Raw genomic sequence first — 24,158 nt, forward strand, 5'->3', positions numbered from 1 at the left:
CTATGGGCTCCAATAATCACTTAACACCAGGTGGGCTGTGAGCTCGTCCACCCAACTAAGAAATAAAAAATAAATAAAAAATTGTGAAAGCGGCATGTAGCGCTGTGAAAGATTAGGGAGTATAAAAATAACAAAACCTCATTCAACCACATACCTAGGTAATGCCTCATTGTAACAAAAAAAAAAGTCCACAAATAAAAATAAATGTTAGGGGCGGACAATCGGTCTGGGGACCGGCGAGGGGGGCCTAAGAAGACGACGTGCAAGCTGCTCTGCACGCGTTTTACGCAAGAGCATCCGGGTGATGGAAGGCCGGCTATCCTCGACCCACGCTGGTTCTGGCCCAGCGGGGTATTCCGTAGGGTAACCCACTCTAACCGGCGCCATCTAGGCGAGCTTCGGACAGTCTGCCGACCGAGAGGGCTGGTGGTCGTGGCGCCGACGACCGCCAGTCCGGCGTCCCGAGGGGGAGGGTGATGGGAGAGATGTGCTCCGCACTAAACGCTTCACTTTCCCCCCTTTGCCTTGTCATGAGTTCTGTCTCATGCGGGGTTTGGACGTTGGCAGCTGTTGTATTGTTAAAACTGAGACCTTAGAACTCATGTTTCAAGGTAGGTGGCGGCATTTACAGGTTATATACATTATATATTTTATAAAACATTTACAGAATCGAAGTAAGTACTTACTGACTGTGGTGCTTAGTAACAATTACTGTATACAAATTTACTAAAGATTTTACGCTAAAATCTCATCTCAGCCTTTTACTGTAACAGAACAAAGAGATTTCATTCTCTTAGCATTTTTATTACTCGTTTTTTCGTCTCGGCAAAGGGATTTGAATAATACAGCCTTAAGCAACGACAGAAGTTACTCCACAAAAGTACTCAAGAGATATCGCATAATTTTATGTTATAAGCTTACATTTTCGACGGCCCATCTTAAAATATATTTTTCTGTTAAAAATTCTTGTCTGATATTTCTATGATTCTTTTTTTTGGTAGGGTTGCTATTCGTCTGATGGTAGGCGTTTATTGCTCTACAAATACATAATATGAGTCGACTATTATCAAAGCCGGCAATGTGACTTTTGGACAATTATTGGTAAATCAGAAAAACGAATTATTGACTTTGTATTCCATTGGCAGTCACAAAACTCTTCTGAACGACATCTTAGATAAATAACAGGTTAAGTATTAACCTTTATTTAATGCAGGTTTTGGACCGTATTCTTTGAAAGAGACGATTATATTCAAATCAATCTGTATTGACATATCAATAACATTTTTTTGTCCAAATGCACAGATTGCCACCTTTGATAATAGACGACTCATATGTAATATATGTAGTGAAGCGTATAATTTAGCTATTTTAATGAGGCTGCATTCGGTACAGCTTAGCATTCGCGGCAATCTGGAAAAACATGATCCTTATTTATTTGAGAAACAAATAGTTTAATACATAAAAAAAAATTTAAGCGGATTGTACTTAATTAAACTAATAAGTATTATTATAAGAAAATGAGGCGGGATAATGACGTAATATACAAAAAAGTTGTTTCTCGGTTTTATTAATTGGATTTTTGAGTAAGTATGGCGCATGCCAATAACATTGTCAAAGCTTCGTTATGACAACAATAACTATGGGAAGTTTTTGTAATAAATTACTATCTGAGTGGAACTAGCTAAATAATTATATTTTCGTAATTTTTTTTACAATAGTTTTAAGTATAGGCTTTTTTATTATATTTGATAGCCTCAATAGAAAATATATATAAATAATGTTATCAATCAAATTATACCAAGAATTCGTTCAACACACTATTTTTCATTCTCGCCTTTTTGGTCTCGTAAGTAAGATATTCTATGGGATAGATTCCACTCTTGAAATTCATATTAGCGATATTCAAACTGTTAATATTGAAACTATTATTCAAACTATTAATAATTTATTTATACTAATTTTTGAAAGGTTTTTTTATTCATTAATAAATCCCCATACAACCTTACTGCTAGTACTGCAGTTGAGTTTGCATCGAAACATATAATTTGGTACGATGATTCATTCATATCATTTTGAGCCTCGCATCGCCTGCCATACGGTCTGGAATCACTGCGTTTATCCTCGGTGCGTTTCTGGATGATTCTTTTTCAACTACCCAGCTTTGGAATGAATTTCCCTGGACAATGGTCCCCGAGTGCTATGTCACATGTCCTTCATCAAACGAGTCTTCAGGAGGGTCTTCGGCATGACCATGTTAATGTCTATAAATAACGATGACTACTAACCAACAGGAGGGCCGTATACATAAAAGGATCTCGAGGTCAACGTTGAGTCAAGGTTCTGTTGAATTAGGCACTGAGACCGAAAAAAAAAGCTACTTTTATATTGATACCAAATTAGGATCAACTTAGTTGGCATTGTTAATAGCAGACTGGCAATATCGTTCGTACATGTTGAACCAGCTTAATTATCAGCATATTCATTTCGTCAACCTAAGGCTTCGATCAATCTATTATTGATCGAAGACCTAAGGCGATAATATTGTGAGTTAGGCTGAAATATCTCTAAATAAAGTTTTATTACAATTACAGTACTGTAACGTATTATGTTCCAATATCGTGTTCACGAAATTACTTCAGAATCTAGGTATCAGAGAGGGTTGCCTACTCAAAAATAAAAATTATCTGAACTTTTAATTGTATTTTGTTCCAAGTATTACTTGCCCCTGATCATTCTCACTAACGTATCTATTGTGTTGGATCTGGGATCAGTGGCGACCACACGAAGAGGATCTGAGCTATGAGGTTCGGGCTTCCGGACTGAAAGCTAATTTGTCTTGGGGGTAATGAACTTAATCAGGTATATTCGTAACTTCCCTTCGAAAGCAAAAGACAGTGCAGTCTGAACTGGCGCTTAGCCAAATACTGTTAGGAACTCTACGAAGTGGAGAAAACTTCAATTACCCTCCTGCTTAGTGCCCCCACAGTGGCAAATGTTCCAACTGCATACAAATTTGAGTTAACTTTTACGCTATCGAGAACGTTAAAAAACTCACACTAAGCACACAGGGGCAATTTAGGACCAGAGAATAGAACGTATTGATGTGCTATTACTTTTTATGGTTATTGAATTAATTACTTGCTTTGATTACTGGTTAAAAACGACATAAAATTGGGGGATTTTTTTAATTTTCTTTTGTTGTTTTTAATGTTTTGACTGCTGTCTGTCTTCCGAGACTTACCGATCTTGCTATTTCTAGGCGGAGTGGGCCCTGAGCTGATCTGCACGACAGCTAGATAGGTCTTTCTACGTTATTAATATTAGGCCGTCTCCTAGGCCTGATCAATAATCAGCTGATGAAGTTGAAAATTCCGAGCAAATTTTAAGAAGGAAGGAGAGTACAGAGTCAAAAATTATTAGAACATGTACTGGGTTTCTCAAAAGCACGTTTGTTTCGAAGTTTTATGCTTCAATGGTTTTAAAAAGCCTTAATAAATATTATTATGAATGAAAGAAGAAGGCTTTCTACAAAATGACACCCTACCTCTGCATCTATTAACGAAAATAATATTCCAGCATTGTCTAAAGACACGGACTTATTAGTCATCATCATCATCAGCCTATAGCAGTCCACTGCTGGACATAGGCCTCTCCAATTGCTCGTCATCGGTTTCTCTCATCCAGCTCCTGCTACCCACCCTGCACAGATCATCACTCCACCGAGCCGGAGGTGGTCCTGCAGTGACTTATAATAAAATCGAATAACTGCTAGTAAGGCTCGACTGCGGCTCATATGGGATGTTATCAGCGTTCGTATTCATGCTGCAAAGCATTACAGTGCCGTTGTTGGTCTTATGACCTCCGATGACTTGTTAACAGCAGAACTCGCGACTTGTGAGATAAAATCTAAAAATTATGGCAATTTTCGTAATATGGTAATACAATTTGAACACTCAATATCACCTTGTCTGTGAGCAAGGTCAAGGTCACGATCGGATGACCCTTGACCGTGGGAATTCTCCGCCAATCCGTGAACAGCCCGCTTTACAATCATTTAATGCTCAGGTACGTTTCAAAGATTTTTTTAATGAATAGATTTTAAAAGTTTTTTTTCCTGGGTTATTTTATGTATACAATATTTTTTGTATTTAGCATTATAAGGTTGTATTCTTTACAAAACTCTTTGGAAAGTAGGTAGATAGCGGTTTGCCTATGACTCTGATTCCCACGAGTAAAGGTAACTGACATTTAAAAGATTTTTTTTAGGAACAAATTGTATGTAGCTATCCCAAGGTAGAAGTGAAACTTTCAGAGGTATATAATCTGTCAATGAGCGCAAAAATATAATTTATTTTGGTCTAACACCTTGATCAGGATAAACTAGACAAAATTTTGATTCGGTTTGCTGATATAATCTGTAAATTTTTTTTATCTTTAAATTACATATTTTTTCTGAATATGCAGATAAATAGATTCATTTCGGATTCTCCCAATTCACTAACGGTGTTTTTAGGTACCTCAAGCACCGGTCATCGTCGCCGTCGAACCCGTCGCTTGCGACGAAGGGCTCGACTAGTAAATTAACCCACAGACACAGCCCGCTGAGTTTCTCGCCGGATCTTCTCAGTGGGTCGCGTTTCCGATCCGGTGGTAGATTCTGCGAAGCAAGGCTCTTGCTAGGGTTCGTGTTAGCAACGTCGTCAGGTTTGAGCCCCGTGAGCTCACCTACTAGTTAAGGTTACGCTGAAATAGCCTCTCAAGGCTAACAGCTTAGTTAGGAATAAAAAAATAATGGAACCCACTGACGTCAAGATATTAAAAAGCTCTCTCGCTCTCTTTTTCTCTTTACCAAGCTATTTATCCCACATGGTAGTGGGGTCAGCTCCTCCCTTTACTCCTCCACTTCGCTCTGTCTTCGATATCCTCGTCAGCAAGATTGCATTAGCTTTTGTCCTTCAGCATTAAAAATATATAAAGCTAAAAAGTAATAAAGCCTTCCCTCCCTTTCCCTTTCCTCCTTTCCCTTTAAATCACTAGATTAAACATTTCGCAGATCTGTCTAATCACTAAAACAAGCAACGCATTTTAAAATTTCGAATTCCTCTATTGCCGACATATCCAGCTTTATAAAATTATTATGCCGCAAAGCTAAATCACCGTTAAAAGTTAATAAAACCCGGTTATTCAGTAGCCGGTTCCTTTCATAAACCCTTCACACATTCGCTCCGGATTTATGGGGCTAATAGCTCGGTATCCGCGGTGCGCCTCGTTAACCGACACACCCCTGGCACGCGCCCCCATCTCGAGCGCATACTCTCAAATATTAATGATATGAATATATTGTTAGAATTTAATACTTTAGATACATCTTTCAAGTTTCATTAATCAGAAGTATAACGTAACGTAAACTCACACGGGTAGTTACCAAAATCCTATCCAATTACGGCGCGAACCAGGCATGCGTTAAAGTAAAGATTGGGGTAACTGTTATATTGGAACCCCTTCACTCTGACCGGGTTCTGTACCGAGACGGAAATCGGACTGACTTACTTTACTGGTGGTAGGACCTCATGTGAGTCCGCACGGGTAGGTACCACCACCGCGCCTATTTCTGCCGTGAAGTAGTAATGCGTTTCGGCTTGAAGGGTGGGGCAGCCGTTGTAACTATACTGAGACCTTACAACTTATATCCCAAGGTGGGTGGCGCATTTGCGTTGTAAATGTCTATGGGCTCCAGTAACCACTTAACACCAGGTTGGCTGTGAGCAATAAAAAAAACCTTAGGTGAAAGAGTGCGGAGGACTCGTTTAGTGTAGAGTTAGTGTAGAGTAGGGCCCTAAAACATCCTTGCGCCCGCGGTCTGCCCCCAACATATGGAGATCGTCAAGTCCCACATACTCCGCGCATCTCCTTGGCGCGGGGACTGCGTAGGAGGATCGGCCGCTGGCCCGAAAAAAACTGTTATGCTATGATTTCGATATTTTGTCTCAGAGTGGGTAGTGGTAGAAGGATTTTTTTTTAAATTAAAGGATTGCTAGTGGCCCGGTCTTTCCAGTTTCACCAGGACAGCTGGGCAAGCACGAGCTCAGCCAGGGGGGCGGGGTTGGATTTCCTAACAGCTACCCGAGCGCCTCCTAAGGAGACCTAACAACTCGAGAGAAGCTGTTTTGCAAATGAATCTATTACCGGATCGTGATCGCGACCCTCTATGAAGTTTCGTTGTGAAACTCAGCGAGCTGATGCTTACGTTAGGTTCCAAGTCGAACACTGCTGAGTTCGATGAGTACGGTTACCGAGGTCCTTTGTTAGTGCTGAAGGTGTCAGGTAGAAAGATTCGTGTTCTGATGTTTATGGACTGTTTTTTTATTTATTTATTTTTTATTGCTTATATGGGTGGGCGAGCTCACAGCCCACCTGGTGTTAAGTAGTTACTGGAGCCCATAGACATCTACAATGTAAATGCGTCATCCACCTTGAGATATAAGTTCTAAGGTCTCAAGTATAGTTACAACGGCTGCCCTACCCTTCAAACCGAAACTCATTACTGCTTCACGGTAGAAATAGGCAAGGTGGGGATACCTACCCGTGCGGACTCACAAGAGGTCCTACCACCAGTAATTAGTACGCAAATTATAATTTTGCGAGTTTGATTTTTATTACACGATGTTATTCCTTCACCGTGGAAGTCAATCGTGAACATTTGTTAGTACGTATTTCATTAGAAAAATTGGTACCCACCTGAGATTCGAACATCGGTGCATCGCTTCAACACGAATGCACCGGACGTCTTATCCTTTAGGCGATGACGACTTCAATGTACACAATTAATATCAAATAGAGGTCGAGTGGCACTATCCTATGTTTTCCCGTGGGTCTGATAAAGGAGGCTAAGTTCGCCGGAGTATTTATGGCAGCGTTCTAGAAATATTATTATAGTGTTAAGAAGAGATCTTCTTCCGTCTATCGGGGTGATAGTGGCTTGGAAATTTTATTTTTCTAAATTATGTACGGCTACTTAAGGTACTGTTAACAATAACTAAAAAAAATACTATTTTCAGTTTTTCTTTAAGATCGAAAAAAGGGGATTCGTAAAACGAATATAAATCTTCAAGTATCAATGATTATGGTCGTAATTCGATTATTCGGCGAACAGTAGTAACAATAGATTTTCGAGCAGGTACCTATGTTAGATACAAAAAATAAACCCACTGAGTTTCTCGCCGGATCTTCTCAGTGGGTCGCGTTTCCGATCCGGTGGTAGATTCTGCGAAGCACTGCTCTTGCTAGGGTCAGTGTTAGCAACTCTCCGGTTGAGCCCCGCGAGCTCACCTACAAACGTTAGGGTGAAGCTGAAATAGCCTCTCAAGGCTATCAGCATAGGTAGGAAAAAAAAAAAAAAAAAAAAAAAAGTTTGACACGCTATCAGTCGGCACGTGCATGCCCCTTCGGTCCTTCGAGGGTTCCCACAAATGTAATTCCCACGAAGAATGATCGTCATGAGAATTTTTTTAAATAATATCAACATTCAGACGTGTATGTTTTTTTAATACGCTTTTATTAGGTTCAGACGTATGTATGTTTGTAACGGAATCTTTGAACATTCTTTTGACCCCCTTCAAAACGTCGGATTAACTCGAAATTTGGTATAGTTATTGAGGACCGATCACAATTCAATATTAAAAAAAAATATTGAAAAATTGAAACTCAACTAAAAAATTAAAAATAAATAATAGTTTAAAAAAACAAAAAAAATACGCTTTTAAATAAAAAGGGTGCTTTTCAGGATATTATCAAAATAGTCCTTTTACCTACGAACCTTTTACTCATATCTGTTCATAAAATATTTATAACTACTGATTGCATGCACCTCATGCTTTTTTTACAATAAAATAATTTTTTCTTACATTATTTTTAAATTAAAATTTATTTTCTATTTTTAGTTGGATTTTCTATAAAAGCGTATTTTTTTGTTTTTTTAAGCTATTATTTATTTTCATTAGGTACACACCGGTCAACTGTCAAACTAGGTCGAATTACGTATATATATACCTCTGTGATTATCGCGCCATCTTGGGACTTCGTATCCGCGAATAAAATTCTCATAGACGAGCAGTTTGGATTCCGCGCCAGACACTCGTGCGTCCATCAAGTGCACCGCCTCACGGAGCACATCTTACTAGGGCTGAACAGGCGGAAACCCATTCCGACAGGAGCCCTCTTCTTCGATATAGCGAAGGCGTTCGACAAAGTCTGGCACAACGGTTTGATATACAAACTGTATAACATGGGAGTGCCAGACAGACTCGTGCTCATCATACGAGACTACTTGTCGAACCGTTCGTTCCGATATCGAGTCGAGGGAACGCGTTCCCGGCCCCGTCACGTCACAGCCGGAGTCCCGCAAGGCTCCGCCCTCTCCCCGTTACTATTCAGTTTGTATATCAACGATATACCCCGGTCTCCGGAGACCCATCTGGCGCTCTTCGCCGATGACACCGCCATCTACTACTCGTGTAGGAAGAAGGCGTTGCTTCATCGACGACTTCAGACCGCAGCTACCACCATGGGACAGTGGTTCCGGAAGTGGCGCATCGACATCAACCCCACGAAAAGCACAGCGGTGCTCTTCAAAAGGGGTCGCCCTCCGAACACCACGCTGAGCATCCTCCTCCCGACTAGGCGCGTCAACACCTCCGCCTCCGCCGTTCGCCCAATCACGATGTTCGACCAGCCCATACCGTGGGCCCCGAAGGTCAAATATTTAGGCGTCACCCTCGACAGTAGGATGACATTCCGCCCCCACATCAAGACGGTACGCGATCGTGCCGCCTTCATACTAGGACGTCTCGACCCGATGATATGTAGGCGAAGTAAAATGTCCCTTAGAAATAAGGTGACACTCTACAAAACTTGCATACGCCCCGTCATGACCTATGCAAGTGTAGTGTTCGCTCACGCGGCCCGCACTCACTTAAAGTCATTCCAAATCATTCAATTCCCTTTTTGCAGGATAGCCGTCGGAGCCCCGTGGTTCGTCAGGAACGTCGACCTCCATGACGACCTGGACTTAGAGTCCACCAGTAAGTATATGCAGTCGGCGTCAATGCGCCACTTCGATAAAGCGGCACGACACGAGAACCCTCTCATCGTGGCCGCCGGTAACTACATTCCCGATCCTGCGGACAGAATGGAAAGCAGTCGACGTCGCCCAAAACACGTCATCTCGGATCCTCCCGATCCACTAACGGTGCTTCTAGGTACTTCAAGCACCGGTCACCGTTCTCGGCAAACCCGTCGCTTGCGACGAAGGGCTCGACGAGTAAATTAACTCCCAGACACAGCCCACTGAGTTTCTCGCCGGATCTTCTCAGTGGGTCGCGTTTCCGATCCGGTGGTAGATTCTGCGAAGCACGGCTCTTGCTAGGGTTCGTGTTAGCAACGTCATCAGGTTTGAGCCCCGTGAGCTCACCTACAAAAGTTAGGGTTACGCTGACATAGCCTCTCAAGGCTCTCAGCTTAGGTAGGAAAAAAAAAAAAAAAGCGCCATCTTATTATAATATATATTTTTTAAGGGATTTTATGACCTGGTAGCTAAGACCTTTAGGTCATGTCTTATTTTAATTTGTATTCTTAATTTTATGAAAAATGATAAAATAGAGTAAAATGAAATGAAATGAAGATGATTACTTTGAGACATTAATTAACTGGGATGAAATATAATCTCAGTAAAATGATGGTCGTTTACTGAGATTTTTTCAGTGAACTTTTTGGAGGATCCTGACAAGCTACGTCCACTGGCTTTGTTTCATTTTCCCAAATTTGTGCACTTTCACAGATTTTAAACAGTTAATAAACCACCGTTATTACACATTTAAACCTGAAGAAACACTAAATAGACAAAATAAAACAAATCACACAACTTGACTCCTCGCGTTCCCGCCAAAAAGTCCCCATCTTATTATACACTTTATTACAAAAAAGTGTCAAAAACAAATGCACCAAGTATTATAAAGCGTTATTCAAACTGTCGTTGAACAAAAAATCTCACAAAATTAAAAATTAATTTACATCAGTCAAAAGCTAAGACTTCGCTGTACCTACCTATTAGTTATTGCAAAACTGTTCATACAGAGATGTCAGTGACCTCGACCCATTGGCTGGAGTGGAGACGATAAAAAAATTATAAAATTAATTTGTAGTTTCAATATTGGTTCGTAATAATTTAACGGGGAATTTGTAAAATATTCAATTATTATTGTTATTATTTTTTATTGCTTATTGTGTTAATTGGGTACTGGAGCCCATAGACATCTACAACGTAAATGCCACCACCCACCTTGAGACATGAGCTCTATGATCTCAGTTTTAACAGTACAACGGCTGCCCCGCCCTTCAAGCCGAAACGCATTACTGCTTCACGGCAGAAATAGGCAGGGTGGTGGTGCCTACCCGTGTGGACGCACAAGACGTCCTACCACCAGTGAAAAGTAAACAAATAAAAAGGATTAGTTTCATTTTCAAAGATTTGTCGTTTACGATACGAAAAATAAATAAATAATGTCCACCAAAATTTTTAGGTCAAAGTATTGACTGCAAATGCACATAAGCGGACGACTTGTGTTATAATATTATAAATAAATAAAATATGAAGTTTAGAAACATAACAAAAAAACAGTTAAAACTGAAATAAAAAAATAGTTAATTAATTTCAACTTTTGAGTGAAATTATCAAATCACTATATTCTAATCGGTCATTGATACTTATGCAAAATTTCCAGTTAATACCTATGACATTTGAAGGCCGCGACAATGACGTTCAAAGATTCAGCTACTTATATACAAACATTCATACTAAGCTAATTAAAAAAAATGTTAAAAAATGACCTTAAATTAATCATTTGATTGACTTCGTGGCTTTCTTGAATATAATTGAAATTCAATTTTTGTGCATAATGTATGTTTGTGTTATATGCGGTCCTAAAACATTGATTCGCTTGTGATGAAAATTTGTGCAGTTACGAGAGCCATTTTAAGATTAAAAATTTGAAAAAATATCATGGAAAAAAATCTTCTTCAGTTATTTCAATGGAGTAAACATAATTGAAGTTCAATTAAAAACCTCGAACTGTTCATGTTATTACCAAATAAAACGCACCTTAAATTACAAAGATAAATGCCGCGTATTAAGCGGAATGTAGCTTAAACAAAATCACCTTTCACCCCTACACATATACATTACAATACATACATAAAATTGTCATGATTGACTTTCCACGGTGAAGGAATAACATCGTGTAATAAAAATCAAACCCGCAAAATTATAATTTGCGTAATTATTGGTGGTAGGACCTCTTGTGAGTCCGCGCGGGTAGGTACCACCGCCCTGCCTATTTCTGCCGTGAAGCAGTAATGCGTTTCGGTTTGAAGGGTGGAGCAGCCGTTGTAACTATACTGAGACCTTAGAACTTATATCTCAAAGTGGGTGGCGCATTTACGCTGTAGATGTCTTGGGCTCCAGTAACCACTTAACACCAGGTGGGCTGTGAGCTCGTACGCCCATCAGAGCAATAAAAAAAATATACATATACTTATAATTACCAATTACAATGTCAAATTTGTTTACAGTAACATAGATTACAAAACACGTCAGCTGAATGAGTGATATGAATTTGCACGAGCGCACAATTCAACAACGAGGAACCTTGAAGTGCATTTATCGCATTTCGAAGGTTGTTTGTTTAAGTAAATATTGAACATCCGATTATAAATTATTTGATAAAATTCAAGGTCGTGGGAATTGTCCTTTATTTATGTAAATATATCGTTAATATGTTATTCGTTATTCGACCTTCAAGACTGTTATATTAAGTTTTAAATCCGTTCATCGTGCTTGCGACGAAGGACTCGGCGAGTAAATTAACCCACAGACACAGTCCACTGAGTTTCTCGCCGGATCTTCTCAGTGGGTCACGTTTCCGATCCGGTGGTAGATTCTGCGAAGCACTGCTCTTGCTAGGGCCAGTGTTGGCAATACCTCCTGGTTTCAGCCCCGGGAGCTCACCTACACGCTAGGTTAACGCTGTTATAGCCTCTCAAGGTTATCAGCATAGGTAGAAAAAAGAAAGAAACGAAGGCGTGAGTTTACTTCCAAAGGTCTGAGAATTCACAGTCAAAATACGCATCAGCGACAATCTAATTTATAAAGAATATCTCGAGAAACAGGTTCGAAGTTTTAATGTCCTTTATGCCTAGAATTCACTACGTAGTAACTGTAAATATGTTTTCTCTCTTTCTTCTACCAGAAATATATGAAATTGTCTATAAAGTTATGTTTTGTCCCTTTCAGAGGTCGTTATCGGGGGCAGTAGTCCTACGAGCTCGCGGATTCGTACCCGCGGGAAGCTATTTACGTTCCCGTGAGAAATTGATTCTCCTGGGAATTTTTGGTGTGAGAATTGTAACAAAAAAAAGTTTCAACAGATAAAAATATTTTTTGTTCGATTTTTTTTTTGGTGTTGTGTTTTCAAAGGAATATAAATACAAAATGGATTATTCATGATTTTTTTTCTCTCCGATGATTCGTCATTTTATTGGCTAGGTTTTTGTTCTAGGTTTAGGAGCTACTTAAAACGTATCTGGTGACACTATTTAGTTCCAATATAACAAAAAGGTTACCAAACTATAAATCCTCGTTAGAGATTGATGCATTATAATTTATATAATCTATGGTACTAATAAAATATGGAAAATATTTCGAGATTTTTTTTACTGCCCTTGTAGGCAGACGAGCATACGGATCATCTGATAGTGAGTGGTTACCGTCGCCCATGGACATCAGCGATGCCAAGTCGCTGCCTAGCGTTGAATGCTCTTCACAAGCCTCGTTTGAAGAAGGACATGTCATAGCGCTCGCGAAACACCGTGGAGGGGAGCTTATTCCAAAGCCGGATGGTACGTGGCAATATGTTACGGTATGTTTATCCCGTCAAGCAAAAACAAAAGCTTTCGCTAGAGCATATTTTTTCCCAAAACGACTAAGTTATTCACACGAGACACAAACCATTCCGATGTTCCGTGGGAATTTGACAGGAAGGGAACGTAAATGAAGACTTAAAGGGGAGGGTTGAATTGTAGATGAACACATTCGTTTAAAACCATATCTTTTTTTTCTTAGTAGCAGAAGAAAGGATGTAGATTTTTGAAAAACAAGTCAGTGCGTGAATAAATAATAGAATTGGCGACTTTGGCGATTGGGAAATTGGGAGTCGTATTAGAGAGAGACATAATAACGCGAATGCGTCCTTGAAATGTGAGCTCGAAGTCTTAATTTTACCATCTGATACTGTCCCCCATAATAGGCCGAAAGGCATGATAGGTTGGCGACTAAAAATTGAGCAAAGGATTGTCGTATATATCGTATGCATGCTGGACAGGTGACTAGCGCGGTGACGCTGATATGGTCTCTCTATAGACCATCAGCTTAGGTAGAAAAAAAGAAAGAAATAGAAACAAGCTAACGCATACCATTTCCCCATTGTCAGGATCTTGCCAATAATACCACACGAAAATTGCTTATCGTCTAAATATATAGGTCGAAGCTTGTATGTTTCCTATAGACTTTGAAACGATTGAGCCAATTTCGATGAGGTTTTGAGGAAATCTTCAATTTTGGTACCGGTCTGATGAAAGACAAATCGAGGTTCGACCAGCACTGTGGGTTGGGTTTGACTAGTAATTAAGTGTAATTTTAAATACGCCTAAATAGCAAGCCGAATTAATAATTTAAATAATTTTTATTATTTGTGATCGTTGTAAAAACATTAGGCCGAAATAATGAAATTTATCGTATTGCCATTGATCCTTAACCGTACAAATTTTCAAGTTAATCGAATACCTTGAAGTCGGCGTAAATGGCGCTCAAATACCGTTATGTAGAAAAGGTCAAGTTAATAGCAGTGTGTTCAAAAACATTAATAAAAAATTCCCGAGTGACCCTTCTGATTAGACTTACTGGTTTTTTTTTATTCGAGTTTGGAATTATCTTCACCGCGCCGGAAACTCAGGTAGGAACTATTTAGGGGCCCTTTGACACGTGCCATTTAGTCCAACACCGCAGCACGTCTATGAGAATAGGGGTGCAACCATCAGGAAAATAGATTTTTAATGATTTCTCTTGTATTACTAAAATGTACTGTTGGAGCGGGAGTGTATTTTATTTTTATTTTTTATTTATTGCTGACGAGCTCACAGCCCACCTGATGTTAAGTGGTTACTGGAGCCCATAGACATCTACAACGTAAATGCACCACCCACCTTGAGATATAAGTTGTAAGGTCTCAGCATAGTTACAACGGCTGCCTCACCCTTCAAACCGAAACGCATTACTGGGTCACGGCAGAAATAGGCGGGGTGGTGGTACCTACCAGCGCGGACTCACAAGACGTCCTACCACCAGAAATTGGAAATTTGGAAATGCTGTATGTCTAACTGAGGAAGTACATATTTTTTGCATAGTGACTCTCGACTCATGTGGTGTTAAGTGGCTGCCAGAGTCCATGGACATCTCAATATGAATGCCACCTCACTTGAGGCATGAAGTTAAAAGTTCAATTGACTGATGACAGTCTTACCTTTAAACAAAAAATTAACGGCTGAAGCAATTAGGATCAGTAGCCCGCACGGGTTGGATCACTGACAATACAGACTATTTATTGCCACTAAAATACTAAAAGCTAAAAACCATTTATTTGTTATTTCATAAACTTGTAATGTTTTTTATGCTTTATCGGAAAGCTGTAGTATGAAATATTGGATTTTGATTTTTATTTATTTATTTATTGATCCACAAAACAAATTCCAATCGTAACAGTACAAGATTAGCTAAATCGTATGAGTACTACCTAGATCTAATCTGGATTGAAATCTAAATTGTATCAATAAACCAATAGGATTTTTAACACAGTTTTTTTTTTTTTTTTTATTGCCCTTGTAGGCAGACGAGCATACGACCCACCTGATGGTAAGTGGTTACCGTCGCCCATAGACTTCAGCAATGCCAGGGGCAGAGGCAAGCCGCTACCTACCGCTTAATACTCTCCACAAGCCTCGTTTGAAGAAGGAAGGAATTTAAAATCTATGTATATTTACTGTGTATCTGGCGGTTAATTCATTTAAAAGTGTTAAAACTCTCCCCTAGTCTTAAAGGCATACACCCCTGTTGGCTCCAGGTTAATATCACTCGAAAGGACACATTGGTATGACAATTAACGGTCGCGTGCCAGCCCTATTACCCTGTCAAGGTTCCCACAACACGATCCGAAATGTTCTCATGTGAATTCTCAAATTCTCAGTTGAATTTGAACGAGTTTTTGGGGAACGAATGCGATTGATAATTTACTACTTTATCCCATGACTATTTAATTCATTTTAATATTGTTAAAATATACTTTTTTTTTTATTGCCGTTGTAGGCAGACGAGCATACGGCCCACTTGATGGTAAGTGGTCGCCGTCGCTCATGGACGTCAGCAATGCCAGGGGAAGAGCCAAGCCGCTGCCTACCAGAATTAGTTAATTTAGTTTTTATAATTTTTTTACTGTAGGTAGATGAGCACATGGTCCTTTTTATGGTAAGTTGTCATTGTCGCTTAGGTCCGAAAGCAATGCCAGGGGAAGAGCCTAAAGTGTACGTATGATTGCTCTAACGATAGATGCCACGAAACATATCTTTGTTTTGCAAAGTAAACTTTTAAAGTTAGTTGTGGTGACCGGGTTCGATCTCCGTGATGGCTGACAGATGGTCATAGGCCATACGACCATCAGTCAATGTGCATACTGCAGTAAAATAAGTACATACTTGAAATTTTCGTTACTACCTTCAATTGTAGACTTCGCTTCCAACAGCCAGGAAATAAATACACATATTGCGTGATACAATCTTTAGATAAGTGCTCACTACAGAATACATCGCTTTTTCTGCCGTTTTTCCAGACTACCGCCTTTATTATTAAGTCACGTCCCCACTACTGCAATTGCTCCCACATCAATGTTGCTGTTTGGCAATCGGAAAATTGTCTTAATTTTAACATGCTAAAGTCTATATCAGCTATTTTACAAAAAAAACCTTACACAATGTATCACTAAAATTAGAAAAAAAGTCCCCCCGGAATAGTACTTTTTCTGGATGCACCCAATATCCATGGAAATGTATTCAGAAATTTTCATGTTAATCAGTTAGGCAATTAAGATGAAAGCTTATCATACTGATTCACTTTTGCATTTAAAGTACTACTTTGGGTAACAAAATAAAATCTAGTGTTGTAAGTCAACTGCGTTGGTTGGCTTATGCCAAATGGCCAACTTCCGAGAATCACAGAGGGCCGTGTGAATTGTTCGGGTCTCGTGTGAACGTAAAGCTTCCGTTGAAAGCTTGCATGAGAACTTTTAACGAACATCGGCGGGAATAGGCTTAGGGAGAATCGCGTAGGATTTTTTTTTTAATGTTAATTCTGTTGAAAAAATAAACATGTTTTGTTTACGATTACTCAGTTAAGATGAAAGAGCGGTATTCCGTGAGTTTAAAGTTTTTTATTTTTATTATTTTGCTTAGATAGGTGGACAAGCTCACAGCCCACCTGGTGTTAAGTGGTTACTGGAGCCCATGGACATTTACAACGTAAATGCACCACCCACCTTGAGATATAATTTCGAAGGTCTCAGTATAGTTACAACGGCTGCCCCACACTTCAAACCGAAACGTATTACTGCTTCACGGCAGAAATAAGTAGGGTGGTGGTACCTACCCGCGCGGACTCACAAGAGGTCCTACCATCAGTAATATGTAACACGAGGTCTTTCGTTCATGGAAGACAAATTATAAGTACGTATTTATTAAGAAGATATTGATCTACGGGATTTGCACACTGACATTGATCCATTTTTTGTTATAGTGTCATTGGGCGTTTTACTTAGCCTACTTAGGATATGGCAACTTCAAACCGCTGTCCTACTTTCCAGCCAGAACGATTGACAGAAATAAGCAGGATGTTGGTACCTACCCGTGCGGGCACTGCCAGTGGATATCTTAAAGTCGGCGGCTCTATTAGTTTGGCCTCAGTTAGGTTCACTTCTTCAATTCTCGGCCAGAATAGGTCTAATATCCGAGATTTTTGACCTTGTATTCAGATAGTACTGCACTAATACGCCAATTTCTGAAGGTAGTTTGTCTTAAAGAGTCAGCAGCCATTTTATGCTAATTTCTGAAGGCAGTTCGTCTTCCAGCTTAAAGAGTCAACAGCCGTTTTATCATACAATTGAGACTTTTATATTTATTTATTACATGGATGGACGAGCCTAATGGCTCAACTGGTGTTAAGTGGTTATCGGAACACATAGACATCTACATTGCAAATGCCACCATCCACCTCGAGAGTTTAGTTCTGGGCTTTTCTAAGCGTCAAACCCACAAATTTATATTACCAATGTTATAATACCTTCAGCTTTTCAAGAGAAAATAATAACTGCGTGCGGGATTCGAACACCGGCCCAGTCACATCGCTCGATTAGAATAAACCAGACGTTTTGTCCTTTAGGCCATGCCGACTTCAAATGGGCTCCTACATCCATTTAATCACGTGGGCTGGAAGCGCGTTCACTCCACAATGCAATAAAAACACCTATATTTGTTTTTTTAGCTTTATAGTTTCACGCATATTTCGTAGAAGAACATAAATCAAGTTGGATGCACTCAGTGAATTTGCACAGATTTTCTTAACATCTGAAAGTTCAGGGTTTTTAGATGCAACCTTGTTTCACAGCGGACGCGAAAATTAGTTGGTTGTAATTATTTTAATTAACCAGAAGATTTCTAAGAACTTTGTTCTGATAATACTAATATTATACATACTAATGATACTATTGTGTGGTAATGTCTATGGGCTTCACAGGGTTGTGACCGCATTCCTCCATTCATCCACTAAAAAAATCGTAGAACGATTAACATGAATTCGTAGAACCAATTTCCCTCGCTAATTCGTCCTTCTCATGAATTTTTGAATGTTTCTCACATCATCGGCACGTGTCAGGAGCTCCCCTCATAATATCATGGGAACAGTAATGGTCCTGTGCGAAAGTATCACAGGAAAGGCAAACTTTTGTGAGAAGCAAACATTATTTATTGTCAATGTGGTTTGGTTGACGAACGAATACCTGCTGGGACATAGACATGTGTTTCGGTTAAAAAGTTTGCGGGGGTATTATATAATATATTTGAGACTTTGACTTTTTAATTTACTGGTGGTAGGACCTCTTGTGAGTCCGCGCGGGTGGGTACCACCACCCTGCCTATTTCTGCCGTGAAGCAGTAATGCGTTTCAGTTTGAAGGGTGGGGCAGCCATTGTAACTATACTGAGACCTTAGAACTTATATCTCAAGGTGGGTGGCGCATTTACGTTGTGGATTTCTATGGGCTCCAGTAACCACTCAACACCAAGTGGGCTTTGAGCTCGTCTATCCATCTAAGCGACAAAAAAAAAGTCAGACAGGGGGACTATAACGACCCATTTCGGTTCCTCCTACTGGGACACTACAACCCAAAAAAGAAGAGTCTTTGCATAATTGTAACGATTGAACCATTGTTTACGGCCCTCGTTTGCCTTGGTCGAGAAGCACCCAAGATACAACTGGAACACAATCATTAACATCATCATCATAATCTCATTTGATCAATAGCACTGCTACACATGTATCTGTCCAGTGCACTTTGATGTGCGGTCGGAAACCCCTCCTGAACACCGAGGAGATGTTAAAGGGTTTGCTAACGAGTCGTTTGTGTGGCCACGGCATAAACGGCGATAAGTTTCAGAGCAAATGTTTTATTGCGATGGAAAGATAATGCAGAAAACCATTCTTCATGAAAAGCCTTACAGCAAAGAAAGGTCTTGATCTCAGTGTTTGGTATTCTTCATAATCAGTCTTAGTAGTTCATTTCTGATTATTCTAATTATTATAAATATGCTGACAAGCAATGGTATGGCAAAGGGTTGGGCACTAGCAATGTAAATACTACGCAATAAAACTGTTTTTACTACTTTGGTGGGGTAGACAACTTTATAGGACACTTGGTATGAACTGGTACCGGATTGTATTTATACCATAACGTCAATCTTGCCATCCACTCTTGAAATATGAAGTCAAGCCCTCAATTTTATCGTGCAGTTATCGTTACTTTCTGTCTCAGTTGGCAGAAGATTGTATGAAAATTTCTAAAATCAAGATTAATTTAGCAAATAAGTAGAGAAACTTGAAACTCTTATGCTCAAAATTCAAAAGAAATTGTATGGTTAGCAATACAATATTTTGTGCTAATAAAATTAGTAACTATTTCAGAGGGCTGTGTATTTACTATGCATGTAAGATCGCACAAAACTTGGAGTAATTTTTTTTAAATAGTTTTGTAAAAAATTTCAGAGAATTTGTTTTGTAACTTTTTTTTAACTAGTTTGACTTTCAATAATAATAAAAAAAAAAACAAAGAATATAAATAAGTAAAAATCTTGCCCAGCTAATTTCCACCTACCTCCGGAGTCTGGCCACATTCCCCGACTACTAAAATATCCTCAAACAGGAATAATTGATACACGCTATAATAATATAAGGTAAAGCTGGAAAGGTCAGATCACCAGTATCTCATTAAAATGACAGCGGTTTGGTTGTCGCTGTGATAGCTCCGTACACTACTACTCATGTCTGTTAAAGATAAGACGTAATTTCGTCTGCCTTCATTGGATAAAAATATGAACTTCTTCTTCTTCTTCTCAGTCGTGTCACTCTTGACAGAGTGGTCGTGATCGTCATGTAGTGTTGGAAGGGGCAGACTTGATGCGTCTCACGATGTCGCGCCATCTCTCCCTGCTTGTTTCTATAACTGTTGTACAGGGAAGCGTTGATGGTACAAGACCGCGCGGGAGGCCACCAATGCGGTGGACCGACCAAATTAAAACTGCAGTGGGAGGTCCCCTAAAAATATGAACACATCTATTCAAATTCGACAGTCTTCTAGCGAGAAGGACTTATGCATTCTTAAGCACTTATTTCGTCATAACCTGTACCTACTAACCAAAGACCAGTGGTAGAACATATTATCTTATTCTATCCTATTGTACTTTAATAGCTCTTCCATCCTTCTAAGCTGAACGTAATACTAAAATATATACTGCAATACATATTGGCTACCAATATCTATGACAAAAGGCGAAATTAATAAGGCTATTGTGTATTAGCGTTTTAAGTTGCGGCTTCGGCTGGCTTAGTGGCCCAATGACTAATGCATGCAACATTAGGGATGGTAAAGCTCAACCGTGGCGTTATCATGCTTTCATTACGCGGATAAGTGTTATTAGTTGGCAACCCTCGCGGAAACGGAAATTAATGTCGTATCTTCATACTTATTCATTTCTGAATCAGATGGCCACAGTGGAAAGTTGTTTTCTTTTTGAAAAGCTTTACGTGTGCCGTCTCTACAATTTGTTGAAGCATTTAACATGGTTTAGTTTCACATTTTTTTGCTGAAACGGTTAGTTGAACTGACGATCCAATTGATATTAGGTGGTTACCAGAGTTTGCAAATATCACAACGTTAACGGGCCAAAGTTTTCCTACATATGATCAGTCAGATACTCCATCGCGTTTAAGTTCGATGTTATGTGACATTATTTGATTGTGGCCTTAGTGGCTGCAAATTTCTGGTCATCTCTTACAAATAAAATATATAGTGAAATAAGGTCTACTTAGTAGCGATAAAATGTTTGACATTATTTTGAGGTATGTGTACTTGTTTATTTAAATTATCTACGAGCAATAATAAAAACTAGAGGTCCCGCAGTAGTCGAAATTCGACTATAATTAATTGGAATTGTAAATTTGTGCACTATTATGATTGTATTTTATACTTCTATAATCACAAATTTCGCCAATACTACACTATAAAAAATATTAACAAAGACAAACAATATTTAATCTATTCTCATTTTGAACACAGACGTCAAGAACAAAAGTTTGACAATAAATAGTATGCATGCGTGTGTGCGTCAAATACATGGTATGTAGTGTGTGTAATGTTTTCTTTATTCATTTAATGTATCTTTTATGCATTATTTTTAAAAAAAATATTAGCATTGTGCACTTCTTCTCTATATTCTCTAGAAGTGTGGAAAATTTCACACTCCTCCGTCCGCGCAATTTTCGTAAAAAGGGATACAAAGTTTTTGCTTCACGTATTAATATATAGATTATTATCCTGTCAGAAGCCACCTGTACTAAGAGTTTTGGGATATAAGTTCCTAAAATAGCTAGTCAATTTGTCTTAACGGACACGTAAACCACAGTCTCTTTGTATTAGACAAAATCGTGAGCTATCGATCCAAGAAGACCGATTCTAAAATAAACCTGCCTTATAAGATCCTAACTCACTGTATTTGGGCCACAATTTGCTCCTACGAATACATTTCAAGCGCGATTTTCAGACGAGCGAATTTCTTAACGAAACTGCACTCTGTTGCCATGTATCGAAGACTCAGAATTCGACGCAACGAATCCGTATTTCCAGTATGTTGTACGTCTGAATGTGAGAAATTTCATTTTAGGCGATTTCACGATTTCTCCTACTCGTTCCCTGAGGGATGGGTCGTTGATTTATGTGCGTGGTACTTCTTTCTGTCCTTTTTTTTTTTCGTTCTTTTTTCTTTTATATCGCCGTCCCGAATATTGTTTTGTCTTATATTTCTCGTTGCGTTCGCCACGAGGATGCGGGAATTAAAACAGGGGCTCCTTTTGTTCCGTGTTATGGGGTTAGGGGGGTCTGTATTTCGCGAATGTATTTTATTGTTGTAGGGATATTCTTGGTAATAATACGAAGATGAATAACGTTTTGCTTCGGAATGGAATGTGTTATTTCCCGCGGTGGGGCATATTGTGAACCAGCATTGGTAGGTACCGACATTCAGCTTATTTCTCTAGCAAAGGGGTCATGTATTTTGGTTCCTGCGGGATAGTAGTTGGGCTAGAAGTCGTCGTGGCCTAAAGGATAAGACGTCCGGTGAATTCGTATCGAGCGATGCAACGGTGTTCGATTCCCGTAGGCGGGTACCAATTTTTCTAATGAAATACGTACTTAACAAATGTTCACGATTGACTTCCACGGTGAAGGAATAACATCGTGTAATAAAAATCAAACCCGCAAAATTATAATTTGCGTAATTACTGGTGGTAGGAACTCTTGTGAGTCCACACGGGTAGGTACCACCCCGCATATTCCTGCCGTGAAGCAGTAATGCGTTTCGGTTTGAAGGGTGGGGCAGCCGTTTTAACTATACTGAGACCTTACCTTACTCTTATGTAAAGGTTTTTTTTTATTTTTTAATGCTAGATGTCTATAGATTGTACTGAGTAGATGTCTATGAGCTCTGGTCACCACTTAACACCAGGTGGGTCGTAGCTCGTCCACCTAACTAAGCAATAAATAAAAAATGGTCTCTAAAAATGCGAGATTGAACCGTAAGCGGATACGCGGACTCGCGAATACCGAAGGAAATACAATGATTAGATTAGTTGATTAAATTTGCAGCTCCTATTTTCAATGTCGAGACGAGCTCATATGTCGTAATGCCAAAATGCCTCATATGTCGAGGCGAGCTATTCACGTTGCAATGTCTATAGAAGACAGGGTTATAGGCTATAGACAACAGGCTATAGGCTATAATAGCTACCGAGCCCTATATGGACTGAGAGTTCGTTCACACAAACAAAAACGAAGATTCCAGTTCCCGTCTTATCAGCAAAAGCCAACCAAAGATTAGGCTATCAGTTTATCATGCCGGATTTTATACCACTAAAATTTTATATCAATCGAAATGACCTCACGCTACAATTGTTTGAGATTAGTAATAAACAAAGTTGTTTTCAAAACAATCATATTTTGGCCTTCTTGTGTTGTGTGTGCAAATAACAAAAATTATCAACTATCATGTTTTTGAAGCTAGAATGTAAAGGATATCGAAAATACATTCGCGATTACGCGAATTATAATTTTTGCGTGTCAAATTTTTCTTATACAATTTCTTTCATGAATATTTGTTAAGTGCAATTTTGATCAAACAAATTGTGTCGGCCTGCGGGATTCCAACACTGGCACGGTCGCATCGCAAGATACGAATGCACTGAGCGACTTATCCCTTAGGCTCCGAGTACTTCAAAAATGTCGTTACCAACCTTAACACAATGACTGCCGTGTAGGTCACCGGTGCCCTGCGTGGGGCAATGAAGTAATTATGTCAATTTCTTTCTTCAATCTTCTTATTAAGGCGCCGGAATATCTAAGGTAGTAGACTATGAGAAAGACGAATCAAGTCTTTCGGATGCATGGTTCAGTAGTTATAACGGAACATCCGTTAAAACCACTGTAGATTTATATATTAGTATAGATATAAAAGATTTAAACATACGTTAAAAACAAAACAAGGCAAAGTTAGGCAATCTAGATCCTTAGTAACTGAAATAATTACTTCGTTGCACCACCTAGAGCACCGGTGACCTACACGGCAGTCAACGTGTTATAGATACCTTTGCACCAGACATATTCGTGCGAGATCAAATTGCAGCCAGGAATTATCGAAAATAATCAAGTTATAAAAAAATTAGAACCAGCACTTGTTGGTATTATCAAAGTCAGAATCATAAACATAGTAGAAGTTAAAATAAAATAATATCAATATGTGACAGGAGCACGAGCAAAAGCCAACATTTTGTAATAAAGGTACATACACAATTTGAATCACAATAAATGGCTTTACAAACATAAGCCGAGTATGAAGTAGTCATAAATAAATCATGAAATAGCACTTCTGGGAACAGAATATTCGGTAAACGTAAATGCGAGTGGGTTGATCGCAATAATCTTGAGTAACTGATGTATGAAATTGTCTATTGTTTGTAGTAAAACTGTACTTTGTATCTAAACATTTTTATTAACATAGATTTTACAGTATACAACGATAGAATTCATTATTTTAATTGACTTGAATAAATAAATAATAAATAAATATTTACTAACAATCACCCCACGTTAACTGGTCCCGTGATAAGTTCGTAAAGAACTTGTGTTA

General features: G+C 39.1%; 1 long non-coding RNA gene across 1 annotated transcript; it reads left to right on the forward strand.

Moving 5' to 3' along the window:
* Window positions 1-11,723: 11,723 nt before the first annotated feature.
* On the forward strand, window positions 11,724-12,552 carry LOC134200124 (uncharacterized). Its single transcript, XR_009974899.1, has 2 exons — window positions 11,724-12,222; window positions 12,347-12,552. It is a non-coding gene; the product is annotated as an uncharacterized LOC134200124 (long non-coding RNA).
* Window positions 12,553-24,158: the final 11,606 nt, after the last annotated feature.

Source organism: Bombyx mori, chromosome 14, assembly GCF_030269925.1.
Source record: "Bombyx mori chromosome 14, ASM3026992v2".
NCBI lineage: Eukaryota > Metazoa > Arthropoda > Insecta > Lepidoptera > Bombycidae > Bombyx > Bombyx mori.